Source organism: Papaver somniferum, unplaced genomic scaffold (assembly GCF_003573695.1).
Source record: "Papaver somniferum cultivar HN1 unplaced genomic scaffold, ASM357369v1 unplaced-scaffold_107, whole genome shotgun sequence".
Taxonomy (NCBI): Eukaryota; Viridiplantae; Streptophyta; class Magnoliopsida; order Ranunculales; family Papaveraceae; genus Papaver; species Papaver somniferum.
This window is the reverse complement of record NW_020619603.1, coordinates 12,284,638-12,307,671: the sequence shown is the minus strand read 5'-3', so window position 1 is coordinate 12,307,671 and position 23,034 is coordinate 12,284,638. Positions and strand designations below refer to the sequence as shown.

Here is a 23,034-nt window from a genome sequence, read left to right as displayed (position 1 = left end):
AACCTACACCCTCCCCATTACCCGCTTGATCTGGGAAGGGGGCGGGTATGGGAAATACCCGTACGTGGCGGGTTTTTTACGGGTTACCCATAACATTAAGCTCAAATATGATGAGTTAATTTAATAATCAATACCTAAGTTCAACCAATAATAATAATAATAATTTTAAATTTCAAACTCATAAATTCACCGTAAAACAAGTAAAGAAAAACAAATTGGTCTATAAACGAGCGTCACTCATTTTAGTTCTTAATTATTTCTTATCAAGTATCTTCCTCCATGTTGATCACCTCATCGTCTGCTTCAGTTTCTTCCCAAAATGTTTCACCATCGAATTTTGATCCACCTAGCCAAAATAAGAAAGTGTATCATATAACCATAATGATGTATTAAATGTAAAAAAAAAACATTTCAATAAAAAGAGAATTTCATTACCATTCAGCATATCCAATAGCCAGTCTTGAGCGCACATCAAAGCTTCCAACGTTTTTGGATGAAGTCTATTACGTTGGACACTCACAAATCTACCTCCGGTACTAAAAGCTGATTCGGAAGCTACCGTTGAAACTGGAATCGCTAAAATATCTCTAGCCATACACTGCAAGACTGGATATTTAATCTCATTTGTCTTCCACCATGCTAGTATGTCAAAATTACCAATCCTAGGTAAAAGATCTTCTAAGTAATTGGTTAATTCTGACTTAACAGTACTAGTAGGAGCAGTATTAGACACAAACATATCAAGCTTTTCCAAAGGATCTACGTCATCGTTAAAACCATGCATCTTTGAAGTGAAAGACAAATCATTTTGACTAACAGATGTTTCAGCAAATTTTACTTTCAGTTCATACTCCATCGCCAAATCAACGCATAAATCGCGTACTCGATCAATTTCGATTTTTGAAAAAGCTTGACCATAAATTTGTGGAAAATAAAACTCAATCAATTTCATCTAAAACCTTTTATAATATAATATAATATAATTTCTTAGTTTAAATATAATATAAATAATTAATGATATTTTATACTTTTACCTTTTCTTTTATAATATAATATAATATAATATAATTTCTTAGTTTAAATATAATATAAATAACACAAAATTGGTTAAAAAGACCAAAATCAACAATTCTTGGGTGAAATGGACAGTTAGATTTTGATACTGTTTAAATGGACAAAAATGTAAAAATAGGCAGAATGTAACCAGTTTCATCGTGCCCATTTTCAAATATTTTTTCTTATTTTTAATTTACACAGGATGTATCCAGTTTCATCCTTGCTATTTTTTAAATTTAAGCTATGATGAAACCAGTTTCATCCTTACTATTTTTTTTTTGTCATTTCACCCAAACTATTTTTTACTCGTCCATTTGAACCGTGATTTAAAAATATTTGGACAAATGACCCATTTTCCGTATAAATAATTAATGATATCTTATACTTTTACCTTTTCTTTTATAATCTAATATAATATAATATCTTAGTTTAAATATAATATAAATAATTAATAAAAATATAAAATCTTAAAATGGGAACGTACGGGACGGATATGGGGCGGGACCTAGAATCCCATCCCCGCCCCATCCCCGCTTCACTAATTTCGGGTATTACCCATACCCAATCCCAACCCGTATTGTACGGGTAAACCCTACCTAATAGGGACGCATACCCACGGGGATGGGTTTGGGTGGGGTAAATGGCCATCCCTAAATTCATTCCATCTCGCCCTGGAATTACACCGTTTAGTAATATTTTGAGCTTTTAGTCGATGTATCTTCGTGTTTGATTTGACAACCAAATTTGTGAAGACCAAAAACCTCCACGACAAGCATCTTGTCAATGGCTTGTTATCTATTTAAACCTATTAATTTCTGCATAGTTTCAATATAGAGTGGTCGGCAAGACCATGATTAACAGCCATTACGACGAACGAGACCGTTACAATATCGTCATTGTCGCTTTGTTTTAGGAATCATTTCAAGCCTATAAGTGATATCCACCTAAGTTTTTTGATTTTTAATAACTAGCGAGATTTTCTTACTTTTTGGTTTTTGTTTTTTGTCATTAGCTCAACCATCATCTATGGAGTCTCTTCCCGCAGATATCGTACAAGATATCCTTGTTAGGGTTCCGGCTGAATCTATTTTAGAGTCAAATTAGTTCGTAAGACACTCATTGGGTGACTAACTTTGCTAATATGCACCTCAGTCCAAGGGCGAATCCACAGTGAGGCCAGTGACCCAAATGTTTTTGAAAAAATGAAAATCCCTACATAATGATGCCCCCACGAGATTTGAAAAACAAATGATGCCCCCACGAGATTTGTAACAAATTGACGTACAAACGGATTTTTCGGAAACTAACTTCCATGGTTCAACCAATTCCCATATCCAAAAACTAAGAGCATGTTTGGTACATTTTTCAAAAATAGTTTTCCACTATTTTAAAAACATATCATTTTTTCCTTGTTTTCATTTTCTAAAAATTATTTGGTAAACTGTTTTTGAAAACAAGAAAAATCAACTAAAGCGGAACAAATGTAAAGATTCGTTTAACGGACAGTGATATTAGCCGTGACTCACTTGTGATCATTCCCCCGATCTCTTACTTTGTTCTGAAAATGAAAAACGAACAAAGAAAAGAAAAAAGAGAAAACACAAAAAACAATAATTTGTTGTTTCCATTTTTTTGTTTTCAAAAATATAAAACAGATAGAAAACATTTTCTGAAAATGTCCATACCAAACGCGTTTTCTCATGTTTTTTTTTTCTCTGTTTTTGAAAACAAAAAACTGTTTTTGAAAACTAAACCAAACAGGACCTAATAAACTGCCTAACATTAAGGATTAGTCGAAGACAAGTTCAGTGCGCGGGGGAAACTTTATTATAGTATGATTTGCACTACCATTACCTTCTCTTCACCTCCCATAATAATATATCTGAGCAAGTTCTGTAAACCCGTGCAACTGCATAGGCTAATTCGTTAACTGGGGTAAAGGATGAAGTGATAAATGTAATTCATCCTTGATGGTCGCAAACTTTGTTAACTTCATGCATGGTAATGTCAAGGGTGGCCGAAGATAACATAAAAATGCTGAATAATTTAGCAGCCTACAAACTAGAATTGTGGTTGTTTATTTGTGCCTACAAAACCCATATACAACACTACATTAATCGCAAATGATTTGCTGAAATTTCACTACAAAATACACAAAAATGGTCAAAAAGACCAATTGTAACAAATCCTGGGTGAAATATATTCTTAGGTTTAGATACTGTTCATATAGCCAAAAAACAGAAAAATACTGTTCATTTAGCCAAAATGGATATTTGACCCAGAATCTTTTTTATTTATTAACTTGAAGATAAAAATATGTCCCTATCTTCTTCAAATAGCTACTGGACTGAAGAAGAACAAAGTAATCAAATAAAAACAGAGTATTTCATTGCAGATCAAATAAAAACAGAGTAAAAAAAACAGAGTACTTAATTGCTCTGTTTTACGAATTAAAACAGAGCAAAAAACAGAGTGTGTGAAACAGAGTGCGTGAAACAGAGCAAAACAGAGTGCGTGAAACAGAGCAAAAAACAGAGTGCGTGAAACAGAGCAAAAAACAGAGTGCGTGAAACATTGCAGATCCTTCAGCTCTGCCTCATGCCAACCACAATTGCCATCACCTGCACATCTGTAATGTCATCTCCTGCATCATTCCATTGCAATACCAACCAGTCCACCTGACACTTCACTAGAACCAGTTTCTCCATCATCAAAACAACACCACCACTACCCATTAACTACATTACTGCCACCAGATCCAACAACTGCAGCTGCAACTAATAGCAGTACCTGCATCATTCAAATAAACAATGTTAGACAGATACAATAACAACAATTGCTTAATTTTGCAAGTGCAACTGAAATTTCTGTTCTAACTCACAATAAGAGATGGCCTGTATAGTATTCATTTCTAACGTAAGTGAAACACTCTGTAGCAGAGTTTGCATTTCTTTCATTAATCCAAACAAAGAATACTCCTTTAAATACAATCTATACTAATCTCACAATTGTCAATTCTTCCTCATTCATCAACTGGCATAATTGTTTTCGACACGACATTCTTAATATCAGCACAAGACGTAATCAAATACATTAAGCAATAAATACATCACGCACCTGGTTATATCCAGCGGTGCGACTATTATTCTCTAGAATAATCTTCAACTCGTCCCTGTTTCTAGCGCCATTATGTAGTTGCAGGAAATCCTACACTACACCCCTCATATGATTTCATTGTTGATCAACTCATTTTTAGGTTTACACTCTTAATTTTATTGATTAATTTTTGAATGTTCTTACAAGAAAGATAAAGAAATCAAGAAAGATAAAGATAAAGAAATCAAGAATGAACTCTTAATTTTTTTGAATGTTCTCTCTCCTATTTACTTGTTTCTTACTCAAAAAAGATCTCTCCCTCCTTTACAACTCGAATGACTATTTATAAGGAAATACATAGTGGATGACAGCTAATCTGTCCTTTATTTTTGGATATGGTTTGCGACATTCTCGCAACTTTACAAATGTTAATTTCGCAAGCTCTCTAATCTTCGCAAGACTATCACATCTTTCTCATGATCCTTGCTGACGTCTTTCTGAAATTGTTCTGCGACGCTATTGTGCAATACCATTGATAATTTCGCTGAGACATAATTGTTGCGAGATTCTGATCCTACAAATGGGATCCAAAACTAAAGGGTGGTGTTGAAGTGCACAAACCAAACCGTTGCAGGAGCCAACTATGTGCTCAGATACATATTGATCGTGCATAGGAGGATGATAGACCCTCTTCAGATTTTGGTTGAAAATGTATTTCTCATCAATGCTAATCCTATCCTAATTTTCACTCTAAAACAGATTCAGCTGGAACCCGATAAAGGATTTCTAGTACGGTATCCGAAGGAAAATACTCCATAGATCCTAATAACACAAATCAGAAACCAAAAGGCCAAATTGAGAAAACTTTTTCTTTTACATAGTACTGAAACTAAGAAAACAAAATTATCACAAACTTGTAAAAATTGTAATTCTTCTTTGAAAAAATATCTACATTCGGTAGTTATGTAGAGTATATTTTATACCGAATGCCCCCATAATAAAATTTTCGCAAACTTGTAAAAAAAAAATTCTTCTTTGAAAAACGAAAGAATATTAATTACTTTATCTCCCGATTGTTTGTATTCGGAAGTATTACCATATATATATCTTCTGATTATTTTTTTTTTGTACTCAGGAGACTGTCTAAATATTTCTATTGAATTCGGTAGTTTTGAGCACACAGTATTCTACCGATTATAGGACAATCGGTTGGAAAACTTACTGCATGTCTTCTGATTGTTATAGTAAAACATGTAGCTTCATTTTGCAGGTCGTTGTTGCGGTTGTGGATGATTTCCATTTGAGGCCAGATACTTCCCTACGCTATCCAAATTGTTTGGTATACCCATTACTATTATTTATTTACTTATTCAAATATGTATGTTAAATGCTTATACTTATGATATTTGTTTTGCTATATGCGCGTGTAGTCATTTGGAAGTACGGAGGAGGCAAATGAATGGCTTATGGACAAGGCAAAAGAGACCATGTGCGTTGTAGTTCAAAACAATCATGTGGGTGAAACTCGGTTTGAAATGATTTGTGAGCGAGGTGGGGATCGAAAGAGTCAAGAGGGAAATAATAGTAAGTACGTAAGGAAGATACGCATAGGAAATATCGAAGCAATTCAAATAAAATAGGATGCCCGTTTAAAATTGTCTTCTATAATCCCGAAGGTAAGGAAGGTAAAGAGTGGAAAAGGTTTAAAGTTGATAATGGTTGTCACAACCACGATGATCCGGATACTCTAATTGTACATGTAATGGTTGCCAAGCTAAAACCAAAAGAAATGGAGACGGTGAAGTCAATGTGGATTCAAAAACCGAGTGCGATCTTAAGTAAAACAAAGGCGGACGGCCCCGACAACTTGTCTTCTTTGTCTACAATTAAGTCGGCCCTAGATACGATCAAAAGGACATAATGGTATGGTAGATCGGTCATGCAACAATCAGAATGGTTAGCGGAGTTACACGACTACACGTTGAGAAGAGCAGAAAAGGATGGTAAAGTGGTTCGTATTTTCTTGGCACATACCGAAATGATCCAACTGGCTCAATGCTTTCATCAAATTTTGTTGATAGATGCCACTTACTAGACAAACAAATATAACATGTCGTTGTTGAACATTGCTTGCTACACTTCGGACAAAAACACGTTTACGATTGCATGGGGTTTAATGGATCATGAGAACAACAAGAGTTTCATTTGGATGTTGGAGACGTTGAGGTCCATTTATAACGGTGATAATTTTACAAGGATTATTGTAACGGATAACGATCAAGCCTTAGTACATGCAATAGTGGTAGTGTTTCCGGAAGCCCGAAACTTGCAATGTACGTGGCACATTCAATTAAAGATGGGACTTGGGTTGGTTGGTCGGGTTGGAAGGCTTGGCCGAGGCATACCCGAGGTACAAATCCTTTGCCCAGATTTTCCATGAAACCCGTGGACCCCGTGGAGGTGTTTCCCAAGTCCCGCCCAAGTTATATTCCTCAGGTTCCTTGGGTTCCTCAGGTTGACCCATGCTAATACTTTACAACACAAAAATTGTGGATAGTTGCAGGGGTTCACTTAACTATGCACCAACGATGTTTTTATTTTCACTTTTTGTGTACAGTAGCACTCAACTCAGTATATTCTATGTTAGTTTTTTAAAGAAATATTATCAAAACATTCAGTAATTATAAGATTTAATTATTGTATTTAGCATAAATTTCCAAATAACTTATGATTATTGACAACAATATAAGTTTTTTTGGTATTGAATTAATAATGAGATAGATATGATTTATATTTTCATTATTAGGTTTTAAGATAATAGCTAAAATTGCTCTTAATAGATAAAATTACCAATTATAAAAATAGTTTATATAATTATATTATAGTTTCTCTGGTTGGGTGGGTTGCTCGGGTTAGAAATATTTGTGCCTGTGCTTGCCCAGGTTTAACTCGGGTTTATTAAAATTGTACCCGAGCTTGCCCAAACTGTTAAAACACATTGCCCATGCCCTCCCAACGTTCGGGTTGGGCATGGGATGGGTGGGTTGACCCAACCCAAGTCCCACCCCTACATTCAATGCAACCTCAAATCCAATTGCCATCATCATTTCCAAGCAAAAAAACAACAAGGAAGGGTACCAAGAGGTCAAAGGAATAGGATGAGCGCATTAGTAAATTAACCGTTGAAGAACGAGAGGAAGAGAAAAGGTTATTTGAAGAAAAGTGGAAGGAAGATGGAATGATTTGGAATATGTTCATGAAAGCATGGGAGAAGGTCGTTTGGTCGATGACCGAGAAAATTTACGAAGCTAACTTGAAGAAATTTGAGGATGAATATGGCACGAACTACCCAAAACCCGTTGAGTATTGTAAAACACAATGATTACCACTTAAGGAGAGGTTTGTGTTTGCATAGACATATGAATATTGTAACTTCAAGAACGAGGCGACAAGTATTGCAGAGTCATCTCATGGACGATTAAAGAAAATACTACTTGGTAGTCAAAATGGAGTTGAGTCGATCCAAGAAGCAATCCATGAATACACCAATCGTGATCTCGTAAAGATTAGGAAATGTATGAAATTTAGTGTACACCAATTCCCAATGGAACATGATAAGGAAAGATTGCTTCTAAAGGGCATTGTTCATAAAGTTTGAAGATGGACAATAAATCACATGATAAAATAATTGAAGCTTTATAAAGCTTAAGATGACGAGAATATGGTTTGTGTTTGCAAAATTATGATAGGTATTGGACTCCCGTGTCGTCATAAGATGGGTAGGTATGTTGAAGTGATTGACATCAATGATATTCATCCATTTTGGAAGCAATTAAATATCACTCCAAGAACCCCAGTAGTTGATGGTCCGTCTTTCTTTGAGTCGGAATTGTGTGCACGAATAGCCGAGCGTTATGCTATATCAAATGGCACCAAAAAGCAAATATTGATGCACAATTTGGAATAAGCCCTTCACCCTTGTTTATGGGAGGTTGATGAACCTCTTAAGAAAAAGAGGTCCGCTAGGCCCAACACCAAAGTGTCAAGGACCGTCCAAAGAAAAAAGTTGAAGAAGTATTTGTCCAATAAAAGAATATTGTGTAGGCACGAGCATTCAGAAGCCGAATTTCAAGATGAGCCGGAACCTAAAAGAGGAGGTCGTCTAAAAAAGGATCAACGTGGACCAACCGTACGAAAAGTGAAACCAAAGGTCTCTACGGAGCCTTCTCAAGCAAGTCAATCCGAGGTGGTGGAAGAATTTGTGTTAGTGGAGATATAGTCCAACAATTTCATGATATATAGTCCCTTGAAAATCATTATTAAACTCATACACAATTCATAATCCATAAAACTAACCATTCACAAACTATAATGTATATTTAAGAACTTAAAATCTGATCCAAACCTTAAAAAGAACATAAAAGTTTGAACAAAGAAGTTTCCAAACGAAATAAAAGTTTGCACATCTATGAAAAACAATTTTTTCATTTATTCTCCTTCCCTTGTCTTCTTGACTTTTTACGACCGTGATTACCTCCAAGTCCTGCAAGACCACGAGTTGGAGCATCTTCAGCACTCGATGAAGCTCGAGTTCTTTTACCCGTCTTTGATACTGCCATCTTGGGTGGATGTTTCTTCTTTCCTTTCTCCCCAAAATGAGCTGCATAATCTTCATTATCCATATTATCAACTAGGTCTCTAGCCTCTTTTATCCTCTCCACTGGCACGGGATCTCCGCTCCTCATGCTTGCAGTTAACATGTTGGAAACTTTCTTGAACCTATTCACCTATTTTTATACATAATAACATAACATCAAACGGATATTACCTAAGATTTATAACCATAATATAACACGAAAAATGTTATAAGAATACGCAACAATCTATCATAACCATTTGGTTTTTCTTTGATGATACAATTATAACTTGACCCTGCCGAAGTAGTCTTTGATTTAACTTCACGGATAACCAACGGATGGGAAACCTTGCTATACCAACTTATATAGCCTAGAGAATTTTCATATCCTCGGGTGACAGATCTACCAATGTTGATAATGAAACTTGTCATCTTATCTCAGTTCTCAAGAACACTAGGTGGGCCTGAGTGAACTATCGTGAGATTTCCACCAACATAAGAGAAGTTTTCCGGCTCCAATTTTTAGAAATCCCCGAACTGATCCATAGGTTGATGTTGTACATACCCGTGTTGTCGCATCACCCTAGAGGGGTTGTACATCACATATCCTGTGGGATGCTACAATGGTCCAAAATACAAGGACAAGTCCGACCGAACATTTATATGCCCACTAGCGCGGTCTTCCTTGTATGGATCAAAGCATACATATGAAGCCTTCATTCGGTCCAAAATCTCCCTCATGAGAATCAACTGCTGCTCCTTTGACCTAGCACGGTTGTCTTCGAAGATATACTTTGTTCCTCTGGGATTACCTTTGCGCCACTCCCGGTTCTCTCCGTCCAACTTCAGGATAGGGAAGTAATCATAGATCCATGCATATATAGATAAGAAACTAAGTATTAGGAAATGGATTTTAAACAATCGGAGGTAAAAGTACATAAATTGAAACCGAATATACATATTCGGAAGTTTGTAATTACAGAATACATCATATTCAGAGGTTAACAATATGTAATTTCTACCGAATATGCCTCACTTGGAGTTCAGTAAACTCTAGTTTTTTGGCCTATATATTCGTTAGTAATTTCCAAACATTAAAGACCTATTCTAAATAATCGGACGGAAAATTAATTAACGTGTTTCCGAATAAATACATTCGGAAGTAAAAAAATGTGTAATTCCTACCGAATATATATCATTTGGAGTTCAGTAAACTCAATTTTTTTTGTATATATATCGGTAGTATTTTCCCAACAACAAGTTTTGATTCAAAATAATCGGAACAAAAAGAAAGTATTGTGTTTCCAAATAAACTATAATCGGAAGTTAAAACTGTGTACTTCCTACCGAATATGAATCATTTGGAGTTCATAATATGCATCATATGTATTGTTTAACGAATAACTATGAATGGACTTATAGAGTTAAAAAAAAAACCTGCAATAGAGCCACATTCCCCCCAACTTAGCTAGTTCCTCTCCTCGACGCTTTTCTTAATTCTTCCATCAAGAATGCTAGGAATAACTTCCCCCAAGAGTAGTCACCGACTTCATCGAGAGGATCCAAAAGTTGGAGAAGGTTGGCGTCAATCCTGTTGCCAGAAGTATTGGGGAAAATGACACATCCCAATACACAAAGGAGATATGTGATTGCCGCGTGATCCACTTGCTCATCACTTAACTTCCTTTTTGTTCTTTTTCCAAGGTGCCTTGGAATATGTTCATTAAAATCGCAATCGTCATCTCCATAAACATCATATGGAAGGTGTCGAATCTCATGATACGTTCTCTCTGAAAACGCCGATATTGCCACAGGATCATGTTCCAACATTGAATTCTCGGCAGCAGTAGATAACCCCTAGTTGGCTATAATTTTCTTGAACCTTTCACATTCACCGGATAAAGGGAAATAAAGCATTTTTGTTGGTGCAGCGGCGGGTTTGAGTAGACGAACCGCATCTTGATGATACTACACTAGTACAAATATGGGCTTTGGTGACAGTTCAGTACCTGAAACAATGACAGTTCACGAATGAACTGTCACCAAAGAATAGGCTTTCAGATATATGTAACAGTTTTTTATTAAATTTGGGTCCAACAGTGGGGAAAAATCGTGACCGTTTAACAACTGTTACTGAACAGATATACAACGACAGTTTTTGTAAAAGTGTTCTCAATCTATCGTAACTGTTCTATAAAAAACCTGTTATCAAAGTGTAACCTATTTTTATAATCTCCATAAAGAATTCACAAGCGCACGATCGTGTCAGTTTGAGCTCGTTCGTATCTATTAGTAGTGGACTTGTTAGTGGGTCTCTCTCGACCTCTTCGCCTTTTGTTGTAATTACCCCGGAAGAAGAAGGTTGAACTCAATTTCTCAAAATACGTCTCTCTGTCTTCCCATTAAATGTAAACCTTAGTATCTTCCGAGAATTCTTCTTGTTCAAGCAGATCTCATTCCTCTCTTCCCATGGTTTTTTTTTGTTAGCAAAATTCGGGTTTTGATTTATTACTTCAATCTAGGGTTTTATCTCTTGCTTCAATCCATCCTTATCTCTCAATCACTATCTCGCTTGCTCTGAAATATTTTCCATTTTCTTCATGTATACAGGAATTTGAAATTTAAATCTCTTTATCCCTAGTAGAAAACCAGATTCTTTCTCTCAGGAGAAATTATGGTCAACGATCGCGAAGATTGGGTTCTTGATGGTAGTCGGCGATCGGGAAGATCCTAAAATTTGAGATCTCTTACAAGGTATAGGTTTTCAGTTTATTTTTTTCCTTTTTTTGTGAAATCTCTAGTTTATGATATGTTGAGTCTTTTTATTTAATTGAAATACTACGAATAACATCAAATTAAGCAAACCTATGAATTCAATTTAAGATTCTTAATCCCTAGAATAGATTTTCCCAGTAGTAGATTTAAGTTTTCTCCATAATCAATACATTATACATGGGAATTTATCGAACCTCACACCCTAATTAACAATATCCAAGCTCCAAAATACCCCTCACTCAATTGAAAACTCAGAAATTGGTATGAGAAGATTAAAAAGAAGAAGAAAGTACCTAAATGAAACAGAGTTTTTATTCTCTCACAGTAATAAGAATCAAAAATTAGGCTTTGAGATTTTGAAAACGAAGAAGAAGTTTGAATCCAAATTTTGAAGCAGCAACTGACAGAATCACGGGTTTGTTTAGTGTCAGTGATGGGAAAGGTGCAGAATCACAAATTAGGCTTCGGTATTTAGAAAACGAAGAAGAAGCTTGAATCGAAATTTTGAAGCAGCAGCCGGCATAATCATGGGTTTTTTTGTTAGTGTCTGTAATGGTAAAGGTGCTGAATATTTTTTTAGTCACAACAAATTAATTTGTTTAATATGGTAGGATTTCAAGCTTGTCATCAAGAAATACATAAGTTATGTTTAGAGGTCTGATACTGCATTTATGAAAAATGGAAGAGCTTTTAGTATTATCTGGTTTGGATCTTTGATGGGTGTACAAATCTATTCTATCATTTTAACAACAATAAAGTAGTGTTTTACAGTCCCTGGATATATCTTTTGAATCTATTAAATGGGTTTTTTCTTGCTAGAGTTGATCCATAAATGGAAGTGTTGAACGGGGCTTCAAAAGGTTCTGTCGAGAATAAGCCATTCATTCGGCCTCTCCTTGAGTTTAAACAATAGTTAGACTTTTTTTTTGTTTTTTTTTTTATTTTTTTTTATCCTTTCTAGAACTGATAGAGTGATTTAATTTCAAAGCGGTTCGTAATATCTTATTATTTTATTAATTGTTCGTTTTGATGTTTTTTTTTGGTGTGTGGCAACAATCATATGTGAATTTTATCTGTAAATATGATTGTGTGCATATGAAGGTGGTTTTATGTTTTGTTTGAATGATTTGTATTTTCATCTTATTCTTTGGATTTAGATTTAGACGCATTTATTTTTCTCAATGCCATGTGGATCTGTTGAAGAACATATATTATTTTATTTGTAATCCAAAATCTCAGTTAATCTTATTGGCAGAGGTATTCTGCAAGAAGTCTGCAGATGAGGAGAGACTATATCTTATCATTCTCGGTTTGAGGTATTGATTATAAGATGCGACTTAGGTACAAGTGATCTCCCCTCATGTTTTGTTTACTTGCAATTTTTGGTTTTGTAGAGTTAAGCTTGATTTTCTGAGGAATGCAATCCTGAGTCCATGTAGTATTTTTGTACAATATTCGTAAACTTATTCTAGCTTTGATTTCGTCATTGGCAGGGAAAACTATGAACATCCAAGAATTCGAACTTTTATCGGCAGAGAGAAGTTAAAGCCAATAACATCATCACCTTCCTATTCTTTGACTGGGTAATTTCACCATCTTCTGTACCAGCTTGTGATAATGTTGTATTTTGCTACGACCTAACTTAACACGTCTTATATGAATGACATCCTTAAATATACTGATAATGATAGCTGAGTTGTTGCGTAGGGTAAATATGCGAACCCAACTAAATTAGCTTTTAAATACTTATTTCAAAACCCCATGCATTTGTTTCTCTTGGTGATGGTATTACAGATTTGTGAGAATAGGGAAATTGCAAATATTGGCATGAGGATTTCTCAAATCTCTCTTTAAGGGGATTCAGAAGTGAAGTTAGGTAATTCATAACTTACTTTAGTTCCCTTAGACTATTCCGCTTCGTCTCTATATTGTTTTAACATTTTTAACTTTACAAAAACGCATTTAGAAATGGGTACAAGAAGGAAATTTTTCAGAATTTGGATGGATGGGATGGGAATCAATGAACACCTCATTTCTATGTCGGTATGATTTCAATATCTTGTATATTTAATCATAGGAGAGTATTTACAATGGTCTGGTTTCAATTGCTTTAAAATTGTTGATTACGTGGTTTTTTGGTACAGACCCAAATTTAGGTAGCCGGCATATTACCTTACTGAAAAGAGAGATTCAACAGTTCAATCGGTATATGAATGAGATTGAGTAAATGAAAAATTCACTCGAAGTTTGTGATATTTCAATTCTTGTGATTTTATTCTTGTATTTTTTTATCAACCCGAAAAATCATCGGACAATATGCATCTAAGCACAATTGTAACCATTCACTCAATGAGCACTCCCTTGTTCAATGGAAAACCGAGTCATGCACATCGAAAAACCACAAAACTGGAATCATAACTTGTTTATTCTATGTTTTAAACTATGATCTTACTGCCATCAGTTCCACCAAGAATATGCGTCTCTGTAATTGTAATATTGTAAAGAAAATACGGGTTATGTTCTGAGACATTTTGAAAGCAATTAAAGTTTTGTTGTGTATTAGTAATTTCAAGTTTTTTACTTTTCTAGTTTACTGCTAATTTGCTAGTACTTGTTGATGATATTGGTTCTGGTCAATTGTTCTTCTTCTGATCTTAGGCTACTTTTTTCCCACAAGATGCGTGTTCTTTTTTCTCGTGTTGTTGCTTTAGAGTACGTCATGGTAATTATTTTGTATTTTTGCAGAGGAAGTTCAAGTAATATGAAGAAGAGACCGTGGAAGTATAAAGAGAATGGATAAACGACAGAATGGAAAAATCACGTTCAAGAGTTGGTGGCATAACATTATACGTGCGTTCATCCAGATTTGGAAAATGAAAAATGAAAGAAGTAAATATTCATTAGCTTTTCAAAGTACGGAAATTGTTTCCAGTTAACTTGTATTAAACTCATTTGATTCAGAATTTCTGATTCTGTAATACTAATTAAATCAATGTAAACAATAGAAGATCTTTTTATAATTAATGCCATTCTGATATTAGTTATCTCGCTCGGCGTATCGACAAACAACTGTAATGTGTACATATAATATGCGGAAATTTCATCTATCATGACAGGTTCATGAAGAAAATGTTACCTTAGTACAGTTGCGGTGACAGTTTTTATTCAGAAAAAGTTATGGTAACTTGTCAACAACGACAGTTTTGAGAAGAAATTATTACCTTAGTGAAAACCCAAAGATTTTGATGACAATTTTCTTAAAAAAAAGGTACCGTAAGTTGTTAACAATGACAGTTTTATGAAGAAACTGTTACCTTACAGCCATCATTTCATACCAGTTTCTTATAGACCTTTCGTAACAGAGCCTTTGGCGTCAGTCCAAATATTTCTTGAAACTGTCATATAAGTATTTTGGTGACAGTTTTTAACTGTCATCTAAGGCCATTTTTGTACTAGTGCTATTAAACACACGACAAATGTTTAGAGTAAATACAAAAACCTTTAATATAACTATTACGATAAAACACATAGACAGTACCTTAATAAAAAAGATGCGATTATTATTACCTCGGTTTCGTATATTTCTTTGGCCCAAGAGTCTTTGTCTCCAAATAGCAATTTTCCTCCATCCGTCGGTAGCCTAAGGATTTTGCCTGGTGGAATATCCTGCACCTTCAAGGTACCAGGAACAAGATGTGATGCTTTTTTAGCAATATCATTTTTTTCACCTTCTCCTCCTTTGTTGGCTTTTTTGCCTTTTTTGGTACCATGTCCTTCTTATTGTACTGTTGGCACTGGATAAATTGTTTCAATTTCATGTTCGGATGTAACTTGTGGAGCACTTTGTTCTACACCACCTTGTCCACTTCCTTGTGGAGCAGTTGGTTTTACACCTTGTTGAGTGGCTTGGTGAGCACCGGGTTTCACACCTTTTTGACTACCTTGTGGCGCAATTAGTTCTACACTTTTTTGAGTACTTGAATTAGTCTTGGCACTCTTTTCTCTCCTAGCACTAGTTGTCACTTTCTTACTCTCTTCTCGATGAGGTCCTAAATCACCTGTTACTGGGCCTTGTTTAGCTCGACTTTGTCTAAACAACAAAAAAAGGAACAATGTTTACAAAATATATAATCGGAAGAAAAAGTACACAAATAAGACCCGAATGTATACATTCGGAAGTAAAAGGAAATATTTTGTTACCGAATACATGAAAATAGGTAGATAATAAAATATGTTTTCCACCGAATACTCATCAATTGGAGTTCCGAAACTTTAAGTTTTTCATCCAATGCAATCAGTTTTCATTAATAATAATTTCTATCGAATGAAATATGGCCCCAAAACTATATCAGTTTCAACATTTTACATTCGGAGGTATAAAACTTAAATTCTCTTCCGAATATATACTGGACCCAAAATAAGAATTTGCCTAAATCACAATTTTGAGAATTTTTCAAACTATATATATTTGGTAGTAAGTGTATTTCCGATTATAGCAAGATATTCGGAAGAAAAAAATTGATTAACCTACCGATTATAACCATTTTGTACACAGGAAGATATGACCAACAATATTCCGAAGTTAAACTATCAATCTATCTCCCAAATACTGTCGATGTTCTTGAGAAATGAAGAACACGACTACATTCGGGAGTTATAAAGGATGAATATCTCCCGATTCTAGGAAAAAACATAAAACCCTAGAAAAAAATTCTCGATTCGTCGAATTAAAGCGACATAAACCCAAAAGATTATATAATCTTACCTAATTGGGGTCATTTGAAGTTGCCGGAGTGTTTGACTATCAGATTCGCCACCACCAATTACATCCGCGGCTTCGTCTTCGTCGCGTTCTTCGTCATTTTTATAAACAATTTCTTTATTTCTTGCTGCAATTCCAATACCTGGATCAACATCGCGAACAACGTTTTTCGTTCGAGCTCGTCCGGGTTTATCATTTGTAGACATCGTTGAAGAGAAGAATCGACGATGTTTTGATTTGGCGAGTGACGATGACGACGAATCGAAGAACGAGGGGAAAAAAATTCTCCACAACACAATCGGGAGTGAAGAGGAGGAGAGGAAGAAGAAATGAAATTGATTTTGAAATGAAAATGAAAGGTTTTTAAGTTTTTAGGTTTTATTACTGAAAGGGCATTTAGATAACTTCAATGTCCTATAGGGTATCCCTTAACTAGTGTCCTTGGCTGGGTATAAATTTTTGGCCCCTAATTCCTTTTGAGTGGGCCATAAAAATGCTAAGATTTTTTAGGCACAACCAGAAAACTCCTTCCTATATACCTAGTATTGGACTCAAACATCTCAAAGCTTTGTAACAGTTTTTTGTATACAACTTTTTGTATTCAGTTATTCAGAATGCCAATCTTTTGTACAAGTATGTCTGGAAAAACAAGGTTAGCCTAATCCTTGTTTGGCTGGCAATTCAAGATTCCAATATTCCTACAGTGGACAATCTAAACAGAAGAGGCTGCCAGATTCAGGAAACTTTATGTTGTTTCTGTAATACAGAAGAGGAAAGTGTAAGCAGTCTTTTAAAGTGCCCCTTTGCAAGAAGCATCTGGTATCACTTCTCTAGGTCTCAATAAGTGGATTGGGTTCATAAGTTGTGATGCAGAATCAGTTTCAAGAATGGCGTGCAGTTAAAAGCAAAAACCTAGCAAAAAAAGATTTGGTATATTCTACCTTTCGCCATATCATGGACTCTATGGACGGAAAGCAATCAAAGAGTTACGGGAAAAAAAGTTCGCATGAGTAAGGAGATGCTGATCATAGACATCAAAAGAATGTTTTATCAATGGAGACAACAACATTCATAGTTCAAATTTATTAGTTTTAGGGATCTTCTCCTAAACTGGAATATCTGTTTGTGAAACAGTTGAATAACTGATTGTAGGTCTTAGGGCTTCGTATTGGACTGTTTTGGTCCGGGCTCATGTTCTTTTTCTTTAATAATATTTTAACCTTCAAAAAAAAAGAAAACTTTGTGTATCCGGTATGTGTATGAGTATAATTTTGTACGTTGGCCTAGGACCATTAAATTGTATGTTGGCTACGACCCTGTTTGTATTATGTAATTAATTTTCTCTCTCTTAAATGAATTCCTCTTTTCTTGGTTAAAGAAAAAGTTTGAAATCTGTTACGAGACATACTAATTTTTCCTTGAGGCATATTCAATAAGGACAAAATAAAATCACTAGGTATTAAAACTAATAACCCGTTATCCACCATATTTGACAAGACACTAATGTTCTTATCATTTATATTTTTCAAATCATTTAGATTTGATTTTTTAATTATTTTTTTTTCGTTTTTTAATTTTTTTTTAAGATTTTTTATATAATACAAAAACCTAGACCTAGTTTAGGTTGACAAGTTATCAACCAATATAAAGTTTTCCAAAATATACTTAGGTTTTGTCGGCTGAACTTCACACTTTAACTACCGAACGCAAGTTCGGCTGATTCGAGAAAAAATAGGACATCTGAAACTAAAATTGTTCTTCATAAAGTGAATTTCGGCCAACATTTACGTGTTCAATTATCAGCGGCACAGTTCATCCGCACTCTTAGAATGAAGAACAATGAGTAGTTAGGAAGATAATTCATTTCAATTGTAAGCGGAACTTCACTCTGTAACTGCTACAAAATCCTAATTTTTTCGATTCAAACCTAATCTATCAATCAAACACAAGAAAATAAGATACCGGTTCATGCGTACTTTTTATTGTAGATTTTGTTGCACGGAGGATCTGGTTCTTGCTCTCCAACTTCACTCAAATTGTTTTATATTTCAATTTCTTCTCCTTCTTAGCTGAAAACAGGACATAGAAAATTCATAAACAGAATCGGAAATTCGTGTACATTCGCTTAAAGTACCATTCTTCACATCACTTGGTATAGCAATCAAAGAGCCGCCTAGGGACATACCTGAATAATTACCCAGAAGCTAACATTGCGGATCATCCATACATTTTATCTGAGAAGTGAACAATAAATTTGAAGATGTAGGCCAAGATAAATTATCAATAAAGGATATACAAATTTTGGGGTTTCAGTAAGTACCACGCCGATTAAACATACATTATATATGACATGTTAACAATCTAATTCAAAGATATAGGCCAACATAAATTAATATTTAAGATAATCACTGAAGTAAGAAACATGTCGCACGTATCAACTTCCTCGCCAAGAGCAACTCCGTATAACTCATCAATAACATCATCCAATGGAGTACGAACCGCGTATCTCTTTGAATGATGCAAAGGTACTAATGTGACCAATTGCATCGACAGCTTCCAAATTATCGGCTGAAGCTTCGTTAGAAATCATCTTCAGAATTGTTTTTGGGTCATAACAATTGTAGATGTAGAAAATCCTACTACTACATCCAAAGATAAACATACAAACTTTCGATGAACTAAACAAGTAAGAGAAGCACAAGAACACAAGATATAGTGGTTCGGTATGATTACCTACGTCCACGGGGGTAAGCGTTGATCTTTATTACTTGATTTAAGGATACAAAGGATGTATCTTCTTACTAACTCACAAGTATCACTCTTAAGCTCTTGGTATTCTCTCTTCCCTCACTGATTACTTGCCCCTCAACTCTCTACATGACCCTCTATTTATAGCCGTGAGTGTGATACATCTAAGTTACAGTGTAAGCTGTTGTGCATCCATCTTGATGTTCTTCTCGGGTTAGGAATGGAGTTTAGCCCGAGGTTCTAGGACGATCCTAGAAATACTTCCTCCTGATGTTACCTTGCCTGATATTGTTTGCTTAATGAATAGTGCCGATATCTCCCTTGATATATTTAGTCGAGTCTTACTTTGACCAAATTCTTCTTCTCTCAGTGCATTTATTGCTCTTGTACTCGATGGCCATCTCTTCAGTCACCTCCGATCTTTACATGTATTATCTTCACGGGTTCCCTTGGTATCACTTTTCTCGTGCCAAAGCCAAGTAATATGATTTGGGGCTTCACGGTCCATCTGCTATCGAAGCTTCACTACCTAGGATTGCTCCACCTAGACTCGTGGATTATTTACACCTACATTTATGCCCCTTCTTTCACTCGTGTGACCGACACAAGGGGAAGAAACTGCTTCGTCTTCCACTCCCGCTTTCATGCTGTGTTTCAAGCCATGTTGTTCCCCATTACGATTGTCTTTATGACTTGTTTGACCTTCTCCATTGGTTACAACTGCTGAAGGTATAAATTCGTCCCTTAAACTCTTAGATTTCCACTTTGTCTTTTTCAGAGAACAACCTTCTAATTCTTCCCTCAATTGCTGCTCCATTGTTTCTTTATCTTATGATTTTCTTGAGAACGTGAATCATCCTTCGTTTATTTCATGACTCCCCTTGTTGCTGCCATTGTGTCTTCACTGATTGTCTTCATACTTTTTGGCTCGAGTTTTGCTGTTTCTGTTCTTCAATGACTTCTTCAACCCCTTCCATGACAGAAAAGAGGTGTGTGATTTATACCTTTTCTGATGACGATGGTGCTCCTCTTGATTCCTTGTTTCTTATTGACAGTCCTTCTAACCATGATTAATGTGCCCTTAATTCTATCCCCTCTGATGTTTCTCCTTCATTTGTATGTAGGAATGAAAAGAAAATTTCCAAGGAATTGAATGATGATTCATCAAGCAGTTAAAGAGTCATTTTGATCTTCATAGTTAAGACATCAGACTTTTGTCGGGCCAAAGTGGCGTTCTGAAGAGAAGTGATGTTGTGAATTTCCCTCACTCGGCCGAAGAGGCCGTCATCACCAAAGGTCAATTGGAGCTCGGGATACGCTTCCCTCTATACAACCCTAACCGTTCATTCATGTATGAGGCTCTTTCAAAGCTTTGTACTCATCGTGCCTTATCTCAGTGGAATGGTAATACTATTCGCCTCATAACGAGTGGGAGAGACGAAGTCGGGGAAGTTGTACTCCTACTACCTGGTCAACCTATGATCCGTCCGAAGCAGGCGATTATACTCCCGCCAGTTTTGCTGCCAATTATCGGAATGAGACTTCCACTAATGGTGGCCTCGCCGGTTTTGATGTTAGTCCTCACCGTAATAAGACTATCCCTGATGGTTTTAAAGAAGCTTCTCCTGGACGAGGACCCTGGGGGATGACGACTAACAAGTATGCCCGACATATCGGTGATGTGGCTTGGGACCGAGTTCCACTTGCTATCTACGGTCCTCTTCTCAATGGCCAATTTCCTCCTCCAGCCGAGTCCTACCCGTTCTGGGTAGTCAATGTTGATCGAGTAAGTCGCTTCGTCTGTTTTAACTTTGTCGGCCCGGGTATTCAGATGGGCCATGGTTTGATTCATTGCTATTTTGCAGTCTCAGTCTCAAAGTAGTCAGTTTAAAGCTTCGGTTTCTAAGAAGAGGGATAGGGGTCCTAGCACATGAGTCGATGGAGAGGCGGGAAAGGTAACAAATATACTGCTCTTCCTTCAGTACATGTACTTTCCCCTATTTTTTGCCTTGAATAGATCTAATGAAGTCTCATGTGCAGAAACTGAAAGATGATGGGAGAGATGTGGAGAATGCTCCGGCGACTAATGGTGAGGACCCCGACGAGCGGCTTCCCTTGTCTCATTTTCTGAGGAACTTGTCTCAGAAATCTTCTGATATTTCTTCTACCGTTGTAGGTGGTAAGCCTAGTGAGGGGAAAAAGAATCGAAGGTCGATGAATCTACCCCAGGGGAAGTTATGCCCCAGCAGTCTGTTAGTAGAAGTGTCACTCTTGTCCATGGTGTTATTCTCCTTGTTTGTGATGGTGAGTATGATGAAGATCTTTTTGAAGAGGAGGATAGTACTAGTGGTTTAGGAGAGAAAGAGGATCCGACGCCGGCAGAAGAGTCTGGTGCTGGTGAATAAAATGTTACCCCTGAGGGTGTGTTGTTGGAAAAGGTCTCTCATGTTATTCCTTCCCCAAGCTCGGGTGGGGCTACCTTCTTCATTATCTCGGGTCCGATCTGCAATTCTCTCGGGGCTCTCACTTCTCCCGACTTTGCCTCATTGTCTGATGATCAGATGATCAGTGTTGTATCTTTGTACTCTACCGGTCTGAAGGGAACTTTTGATCAAAGGGTGAGTTGTGTTTCTTTAGTCATACATTTATAACGTGGAGTGGTTGCTGACGTTCATAATGTTTTCAAGCTGCCAATAAGGAGTTATTGGAGGCTTCTCTTCGGCGAAAGGAACTAGTAGAGAAGGAGAGTCTTCGTCTCCAATTATAGCAAGAGCGGGACCGAGCCCGAGAATTAGAGAAACAATTGGCCGAGTCCCAAGGTATTTGTTCAGAACTTAAGTAGATATGATTTATTCCATAGTGCCAATATCATGAACTTAGTATTCTCTTGTTAACCGAGATGTCTAGTACAGATGCCGAGCTTCTGGATATCGTTTGTTAAAGATAAAAATGGATATTGAGCTGAGCCATGTTGAGAATCTCCGCCAAAGAATCGTTAACAAGGATGACAAAATTGATAAACAAGAAACCGAACTTGAGGAGCTCCAACACAAACTATACCGCTATGAGACCTTCGAATATGTGCCCGAGGATATAGATAATATGCGGGTGAGTCTTTCTCGTGCTCAAGGTGTTGCCACCGATAGGGCTCTGTTGGTTGATAATTTGGAGGGCCAGTGTGAACATTTAAGGCGTCAGAACATGGATTTGCATGTTGATCGTCAACGTTTTAGAGGAAAAAGACGTTGCTGATAGGTACAATCAGGAATTACAAGAGAGGCTTCAAACTTTGGGACAAGTATCCGAAGACTTAGAGTGGGTTTGGGCTCAGTTGTTAGGTCTGCAGAAGGCACATGATCGACAAAAGGACTATTGGAGTGATCATAAGAAACATTGCCGCACAAATGAGTTTAATGAACAACGTTATCATGAGTTAACTTCCAAGATTTCATCCCTTGAGTGTAGTCTACATAAGTCCGAGGAAACTGTTAAAGTAGTTTTTCCTTTGCTAGAAGGTGTTGTAGCCCATATTGTGCTGTGTTTGCTCTCGTTTTGGTGTTATGATGTTGGTTCCCACGTTACTAATCGTCTTTCTTATTCGTAGTTGAACAAGGAAAAGTAAAGTCATTGGAGGAGGAAGCTTCTCAGCTAAAGGAGAGAGAGACCCGACTACAGGCGAGAGAGACCTAGATACTCGGGCATGTAGCCACTGCAGAGGCGGAATCTCTTCAATTGACTCAGGATCTTGCGGCCGAGAAAGAGAAGTTCAATACTTAGCTTATCGTCAAGGTCAAAGAAGGTGTGAAGGCAGTCATGGATAAGAAGCGAGTCGATGCTGCTGCTAAGAAGGCTGGTTCGAGATCAGTTCCGCCAAAGCCCTGAGTAGATCTTTTGTAGTGTTGCGCCACTATTATGCTCCTTATGTTGGGCTGTAAATCGTTTGAACATTCTTATTTTCTCT

General features: G+C 36.4%; 1 long non-coding RNA gene across 3 annotated transcripts; it reads left to right on the top strand.

Annotated features, from left to right (window-relative positions):
- Positions 1–11,066: 11,066 nt before the first annotated feature.
- LOC113327827 lies at positions 11,067–14,598 on the top strand. Of its 3 annotated transcripts, XR_003349236.1 has the most exons (7): positions 11,067–11,149; positions 11,399–11,542; positions 12,819–12,904; positions 13,057–13,146; positions 13,358–13,439; positions 13,530–13,606; positions 14,309–14,598. It is a non-coding gene; the product is annotated as an uncharacterized LOC113327827 (long non-coding RNA). The 3 variants fall into 3 exon arrangements; XR_003349235.1 differs by lacking the exon at positions 11,067–11,149 and having other exon boundaries at positions 11,203–11,542; XR_003349237.1 differs by lacking the exons at positions 11,067–11,149; positions 14,309–14,598 and adding an exon at positions 13,708–14,300 and having other exon boundaries at positions 11,203–11,542.
- The last annotated feature ends 8,436 nt before the right edge of the window (positions 14,599–23,034 follow it).